The sequence below is a fragment of the Nicotiana sylvestris genome, chromosome 3 (assembly GCF_000393655.2).
Source record: "Nicotiana sylvestris chromosome 3, ASM39365v2, whole genome shotgun sequence".
NCBI classification, from domain to species: domain Eukaryota; kingdom Viridiplantae; phylum Streptophyta; class Magnoliopsida; order Solanales; family Solanaceae; genus Nicotiana; species Nicotiana sylvestris.
The window spans coordinates 87,648,230-87,657,010 of record NC_091059.1 but is presented as its reverse complement, the minus strand read 5'-3'; positions in this window follow the sequence as shown (position 1 = coordinate 87,657,010).

Here is an 8,781-nt window from a genome sequence, read left to right as displayed (position 1 = left end):
GTTATGCTGATGTTGATTATGCTGGATATCTGGTGAATAGGTAAAGCACATCTGGAATGGCTCATTTTCTCGAATCATGTTTTATCTCATGGGGTACAAGGAAACAAAACTCAGTAGCTCTCTCAACAGCTGAAGCAGAATATGCTGCAGCTGCCTTTCTCAAGGTCAATGTTGAAAAGTTCTGATTTGTATTAAGGTTTGGAAGATGAAGGATCAGGTAGCAGACATCTTCGACAAGGTGCTGAGCAGGGAACATTTTGAAAGAAATCGTCTAGAGTTGGGGTTGATCAAGCTCAACTAAGGATCTGGTCCCTCGATGATTGGCTATGTTAAGAAGGAAAGGTACAATGCTAAAACGTGTTTTTCGGCGACATCTAACTCAAATATATACTGTTACAGATATACACACATGGCAGTTTCAGGACAAAAACAAGTAAGAGTGACATTGCACTTCTAGGAGTCTTTGCTCAAAATTTTCAAAAACCATCACGGAACCTGATTCTTATGACTCAGGTTAGTAGTCTCTTCAATACTTATATGCCTTCTTAAGCTGCTGAAGTGTCATGTCATTAGTTTGTTGCTGCCTTTCTCCTATCTCTCCTCCTAACTTTTGAAGTCCAAAAATGTTAAACCTTTCTGAACTGACCCATTACCCAAAAAGGCACTTCTCTATCTTACACTTAAATAAAACTGATTCTTTTCTTCAAAACCAAAGTCAACCTTGTCTCAAAATAATCCTTCTTCCAAATATGCCATAAGTGAACCCAATTCTCTCACTTTCCAAAAACCTAACTCCATCAGAATCAAAACCCCAAGAATTCTTTGGTAGTTTTTTATGGAAGTTTAACTGAAAGGGAACAGGGTAGATCTAATATTCTAGAGCGTGAGGCTAAAATTGTTGTTGGGTTTGTAGAAGCCTTGAAGGATGGAGGAATTGGTGAATGTGCTAAAAAAGTGGGGAACTGAATGAAGGACTCGGTCCATAAATCCTTTTTAGGATGATAATTCTAATGATGATCTTTCTCTCTTGAGTTCTGTGTACAAACGAACTCCGTATCCAGTAAAAAGGTTTGAGAAAAGCAGGCTGATTGATGATGAAGTGGTGTAACCTGCTGATGTGGCGATTGTGGAAGAGAAGATGAAGTAAAAGAATCTCCATTTGTGAAAAAAAATAAAAATGGAGAAAAGAGGGTTGGCTGAGAAAGATGTAGCAGATGATAAGGGTAAATAGATTGAGAAGAAGAAAAGGGAGACACGGCTGCTCAGGGATAGAAAGGGTAGTATAAGTGAGGAACCTGGTTCCTTACGGAAGCAAAGGGTTGAACCATTAGGTTTGGAGGGAGAAGACTTTGAAGTCTCAAAGAGTGCTATCAGGTAGAGTGTTGAGTTCCAAAAAATAGAATCACCTCGTTGCTCCTCCAAGTCCCAATGTTTCTGAAGAAGAAGTAAAAAAAACTTCTATGTTTTATGTGATACTATGATACTATATGTGCATGGGACTGCATTTGTTAGTGATGAGACGAAGCTTGGGGAGCTTCTTGGTGATATGATTGATGGCTCAACCTACTCAGTAGGTTGGGAACCTGGTCCTCGAGAACCTTTGGCAGAATAGAATGCTAAAGTTGAAGGGTGATAATGAAAGATTGAGGAAACATGTGGAGGAACTGAGGGAGCATATGATCATTGATCAAAGGAGAGTAAATGAACGAATGGACAAGCTTATCAAAGCCTTAGCCCCTTACTTTTCTTCCTGCCCAGTGATCTATGTCCTTCACTCCTTCCAAATTCCCTTGAATTCTTACCTTATTTTGATCCCTATATTTGATGACATTGGTACTTTCGTTGTTTAAATTATCATATTATGTATTGTTGAAGCTACTGTGCTTTTATTATCATTACTTCACTATGGGCAATCACTCTATGTTGTGCACTGACATTCACTTGTTTTTTTTGTAATTGTTTATGCTGTGTTGGCCAAGTGGACTGAGTTAATGTTGCTGAACTTCTTTTTGGTAGTACTTCTTCTGTTATTCTTTTCGATGATGCCAAAAGGGGGAAGTTATATAGGTGTCAACATGGGAGGAATAGAATAGAATGTTGTGCATAAAGATGGATTTGCTTCGCAGGGGGAACGTTGCTGATAATGCAGGGAAACATATGAGGAATCTGGTTCTCAAGAGATAGCTCTACTTCACAGGGGCAACGCTGATGATAATATGTTGATTTTAGGTCTGACCCGCAGGAAACATGTGAGGAATCTGGTTTTCAAGAGGAATATTAATTCTAGATTTGTCATCATCAAAAAAGGGGGAAATTGATAAAGTATGGAACTTTGAGTTTTGATGATTTGTCAAACAGTCTTGAGAAACCAGTTGTGATTGGCTCCCTAGGTTCGATTTTCATGGGGAATATGGCTGATTCGTAGGGGGAACAATATGGAGATCTGGTTCTTAGGGGGAATATCAATTCTAAGTTTGTCGTCATCAAAAAGGGGGGAAATTGATAGGTTACAAGTACCTTGGGCACAAGTACTTTACTTTATATTTTGATGATCTAACAAACTTACCATTTAGAACCAGATAAGGAACCTGCTACACATCTACAAGACCATGAGATCACAAAGTTCCAGGTTGCGATCCAGCCCTTGGGAAAGCAAGGCGAATGCTATTACTAAATCAAAGGACCTGCAAGAACTGACCATAGAAAAGTTAGTTAGAAATCTGAAGACCTACGAGATGAAGAGGAAGATAGACAGTGAAAGAAAAGAACCTAGAACTCAAAGCTGACAGCAATGACTCAAGTGAGGAAGAGTAGAAGGAACAGCTGAGGGAACCGGTCCCTACAAGTTCCCGAGGAGACTGTATGAAGTTAACCGTCCAGCAGAAAAGTTGCTGCCTGCACACGCTACTGCACAAGAACAGCGCAACAGTCAACTTTCTGTGGAAGGATTTTTACCTACCTTGCTTACATCATTGTAAGTGATGTCACACATGCATAAACACAATGAAGGAAGGTAAAATACCTTACTTTATGAGAGAACCAGATGAAGGACCTGAAGCATGCCTGGTACAATCATTCAAGTTAGTCGAATCAAGATAATCTGGCCAGTGTGTCTTTAGATTCACAAGAACCAGATTAGGGACCTGATACCTTGGTGTTCCTCTGACAGAAGTACAAGTCAATAGTACAGCTGGAAAGCAACTACAGAAAGTGACTGCCTACAACAGTGCAGCAGACAGTGCAACAGTCACTACCCATTAAGATTGGACATCCCTAAGGATGTCTTTTGTAGTATAAACCTCATGCAAGGCACAAGATTCAGGTTCTCAAGAATTGCAAAATCATAAACGGAAATACTCTCTCAAGTGCAAGAACAACCTCTCTCAAAGAACAAAGTTGCTTCAACTTCAAGGACTAGATCCAAGATTGAAGATATCTTAAGTCCTTAGGTTTGTTGAGTCTTTGTTATTTGTTCTTTATTGTAACTCCTATCTATCTTTCTTAGAAGCTGTTTTTAGGAAACCCAAAATCACAAACCCTCTAAGTTTGTGTCTTGGCTAGAGTTAGTCGAGTTGTAAAGTCTTTGTGATTAGAGAGTTACAAAGTAGCTTGTAATAGTGTTATTACAAGTTAGAGTGAAAATCCTTTGTTACTGTAGAGTGACAAAGTGGCTTGTGATGAGAGCATCACAAGTTAGTTAAAGTCTTTGTAACTAGGGAGTCACAAAGTGGCTTGTGGTAAGAGTACCACAAGTTAGTTGAATTCTTTGTAATAGGGTTATTACAAAGTGTCTTGTAATAGGGGTTTACAAATTAGTGAAATTGAAAGCCTACAAGTTTAGGTCATGGTTTTTGTCCCCTTGAGTTGGGATTTTTCCATGTAAAAATCCTCTGTGTTCTTTACTTACTGCCGAGCTACTGCGAGAACAATTAGAGAACCTGATTCCCTATACCGGTTGATTTTACAGTTTGTTGCTTACAGTGGGAACTTATTATGTGTCTCATTTACATACTAGTTCAGTAGTTAGCACTGTGGGAACTAATCTAGGACCAGATCGCTATATAGTTCGGCTCATCAGTATCTTTAGTGGAAACTCATAGAGAACCCGGTTCTCTATACAGTCTGATGGACGCATAGTTCCTAACACACATTCTCTTTATCAATGATTCTCCACTGATTCATCTCCAATGTCTCTCTCAATTGTTTAGCCAAGCTTGTGAAAATTACTAGCGGAGGACTTGACAGACCATTGTCGAGATCAAACCCCATTGGCGATGCGGCATTGGCATAATTTATACTACCGAAGCCATTTATTCCCTCAGGAAGTCCAAATGCAGGATTTGCTATAAGGGAAGCCATTGATCCTTCCAAGGATGATAAAGGCGCCAAAAGTGCAGATCTCAAAATTTTCAAAGCAGAAATGAGAGATTCACTACCTAGACGACTCAGAGGGTGCAGGTACCAGCAGCGACGCACCACATGGCGGCGGCCTGGATATCGGTGGATTGGGGACGGAGTTTGGGGTTGAGGAACTTGAAGAGTCTACCTTTTTTCATTGTATTTCAATGTATCTCATTGTATTCCATGTATTTCATTGTATTCACTGTCTTTAGTTTTTTCTACTTTTTCAATATATTTAACTGTATTCAATATAATTATATAATTTCAAAGCTTCACTTTGTTTCACTGTTTTGTCCAGCAGTATATATTTAGCAATATGTATTCAATGTATTGTAGAATATATTCATATATTTTTTCAATTAATATAATTTATGTATTCAGATATATATATATATATATATATATATGTATATATATATATATATATGTATGTATGTGTGTATTCAAATGTATATGTATTCATATATTTTTGCACTATAGATGACCTGCTATACTTCATGTATTTTTATGTATTTAACTGTATCCAATGTAATTATATAATTTCAATATACAAATCTATTTGTAAAAATACCACAAAAAAATATTTTAGTAAAGATACCACTAAAAAAAGAAAGGATAGATTGAATCTCTGAAGATTGCTCTATTTTTGGGGTGTTTTTCGGTTAAGAATCTTTTCTATAACTGGAAATACAAATTTTGTGTGTTATAATTGAGTTTGTTGAGTTATATTAGGAGTTTATCGCGTTAATTGATTTACTTACCGTTTTTAAACAGCTGAAGACCTTTTTTTTCTGCAAATTCCGTTACTGTATTCACGAATGCAGCTCGCGAATACAGATGAATACAGTCTATATGTTAGCTGTAATTCCCTTTTTTCCGCTGGCTTTTCCTATTGTATTCATGAATGCATTAGCTTAAATACAACGAATACAATCTATAACAAGTTAAAACATAACTATAGGAAGTAATTTATTAAATGATAGCTATAGCAAGCTAATAATCACTAAAACATAGTGGTTTGCGAAAAAATTTCGAAAAATAACTGGCGTACAAGTAGGGGCATGACCTCAAGAATTAAGAATAAACTTTTGGCTACCAACAGCATTAATTAACAATGGTCATGCAATTTCTCATTTTCTTAATTTGCCCCAAGTTTTCCTTTTTTATGTTTTAGTTGTAAAATGCTTTTATCTTTTCACATCTCTATATTTTAAATAATTTCAACTACTAGCAAAAGAAAATGAAATGAAAAAATTTACCATTATCTAAAAGAAAAATTTTAAGGTATATCTTTAGAGATACGAGTGACGTGACGAATTTCTTCAAGATGTAAGGTAGTAGCTCTACTGATAAATTACTGCTAGTTCATAAGCTTCCACCTCAAGCAATATTAGCTTGTTACTCTTCTCGACATTTATTATATTGGTGAAAAAGGGAAGGGCCTTTTTAATGATAATAAGTCGTTAAAACTTAAATTACATGTGTCAGCAAAGATGAAGTTTGGTTTTCAGACCTGAACTATATAAAGGAAATATAGAACATATAAGGAAAAAATAAAAATAAAATAGCCAGATTTACGACTGTTAATTGAAAAATAGCACAATTTTTAAAAGTAATCGAAATTTAGCCACTTTTTCATGCAAAGATAAAATCTGAACAAAAACACCCTTAAAAATCCGAAAATATTCCAGCATAATATGTTGGAGTTCAAATTTTTTACATATGAGCTTCTAGCATAATGTGCTGGAGTTCCAACATAATACGCGAGAAGTTTATATACATGAGTAGTGGCGAAGCCAAGAATTTCTCTAAGGGTATTCAAACTTGAATGAAGTAAAAAAAAATTCCGACAAAAGATATTCAATATATGATATATATATATATCTTTAAAATTTAATATTTTAACTATATACAATGTAATTTTTCTATAAAGGAAGTTCAAATAACCACCATTAAGTGAATGTAGCTTCGTCCCTGTGTAAGAGCTCCATAATCTATCATATTATGCTGGAGATTTTCGTGTGTTGGAGTTCTAACAAAATATGCTGGAAGTTTATCCGCAGGAGCTCCATAATCCCACATATTATGCTGGAACTTTCCGTGTTTCGGTAAAATAATGGCTAATTTTCATTGACTTTACGAATGATGGCTATTTTTCAATTACCAGTCCAAAAACTGTGATGCTCCAAAAGGTCATCTCTTGTTTTAGAGATCAAATTTGTGTTTCGAGGCCTTAAAAACCTCCCTTTGTTTCACCTCGATTTGCGTGCGTAGTCCGGACACGTTTCCGAAAAGCTTTTATGTGAAATTTAAGAAAAATAATGAATTTGGCCTTTAAAATTGATTAAAGTTGACTTCGGTTAATATTTTTGGTAAACGGACCCGGACCCGTGATTTGACTGTCCCGTATGGTTTAGTAAAATATGGGACTTGGGCGTATGCCCGGAATCGAATTCCGAGGTCCCTAGCTCGAGAAAAGAATTTTTTAAAAAAATTATTTGCTGGTAAATATAAAGACTTTTGGAAATGAAATAGTGTGTGTCTTGATGGTATCGGCCCTATATTTTAGTTCCAGAGCCCGGTACATGTTTAAAATAATAATTAAGTCGAATCTGTGAAATTTGATAAGAATCGGAGTTGATTTGGTATAAATCAGATCTTTAGTTGAGAAAATGAAATTTTCAATCTTCTTAAAGAATTTCATGAATTTGAGGTTAAATTCATAGTTGTTGATGTTATTTTGATGATTTGATCGCAATAGCAAGTCCATACGATGTTTTTAGACTTGCGTGCATATTTGGTTTGGAGCCCCGAGGGCTTGGGTGAGTTTTGGATAGGCCACTGAGTGATTTGGACTTAGGAAAATGTTGTTGTGCATCTAGTATTTTTGCTCAGGCCTCTGATCTCGCAATTGCGAAATCAGTCTTCGCAATTGCGAAGTGATCAGGCCTAAGAAATGCGACCTATATGTCGCAAATACGAACCAGGCCTGGGCAGGCCCTCATCGCAAATGCGAACCTTGGCTGGGAATTGTAAAGGGCCCTATGTCGCAAATGCGACATTTTTATCGCAAATGCGAAGGTAGTAGATTTTCAAAGGGTTCGCAATTCGCAATTGCAATAACTGCACCTGTTAAGTGGGATTTCAGGCGGGATTTTTCATCATTTTACAACTTTCTCAAACCCTAAACATCCTTAGGCAATTTTTCAAAGGCTCAAACTTCTCCAAATCATAAGTAAGTGATTTTTAACTCATCTTCTTCAATCTAAATCATCTTTTTACATAATTTCACTTCAAAATCTAGGGTTTTTTTCATGGAAAATTGGGTGTTTTGGGGTAGAAATTAGGATTTTCAAATTTTTGGGATTTGGACCTCAATATGAGGTCGGATTTCAAAACTAATTGCATATTTGAGTTCGTGAGTGAATGGGTGATCGGGTTTTGGTTCAAACTTCGAGTTTTGACCAAGCGGACCCGGGGTCGATTTTTTGGCTTTTGGGGAAAACATTGGAAAATCTATATTCATGCATTATAATTGGTTTATTTAGCCTATATTGATGTTATTAAGTAATTAGACTAGATACAAGCGGATTAGAGGTGGAACCGAGAGGTAAAGTGGTATTTGAGGCTTGATTTTGTCCGCGGAATTGAGGTAAGTGTTTGGCCTAACCTTAGCTTGAGGGAATAGGAGTTGTGGTCTTATTTGCTACGTGTTAATGTTGAGTACGACGTATAAGTATGGTGACGAGTATCTATACGTTGGTGTCAAGCATACCCGTGAGTCTTATATCATGTTGTTGTAACCCTATTTGTGTATTGTCCATGCTTGGGTTGATGATTATCAATGTTGAACATGATTTATGATAATTTTGGTAATTGACCATTGTGTGGTATTGGCTTAAGTTGAGATTCATTTTGTAAAGTAACTGTTGAAACGAGATTGGTTATAGCTGATTCCCTTGCTGGGATGTTATTGTTTATATTGTTGATTCCCTTGTCGGGGCGTATTATTTCTATTGTTTGGGTGAGGAAGAGTGTAAAGCACGAAAGGTGATGTCGTGCATGATATTGTGAGTGAGTGTTAATGCACGAAGGGTGATGTCGTGCCGATATTTGAGAGTTAATGCACGAAGGATGATGACGTGCCATGATTATGAGAGATAATGCACGAAGGGTGATGTTGTTCCGTTTTTGTTGTTTCATATGGTGAGAACGAGAGTAAAAGCACGTACGGTGATGCCGTGCACGTGTTACTGTTTTCCTTATTCCTGCTGATTTAACTATGGTGTCCTTTATGTTTCTCTATTAGTTTAGTGTTAGAACTTGATATTCCCCCCAGCATGTCCCCTTCCCATTTTATTCTGTTGATTCCTGTTATTA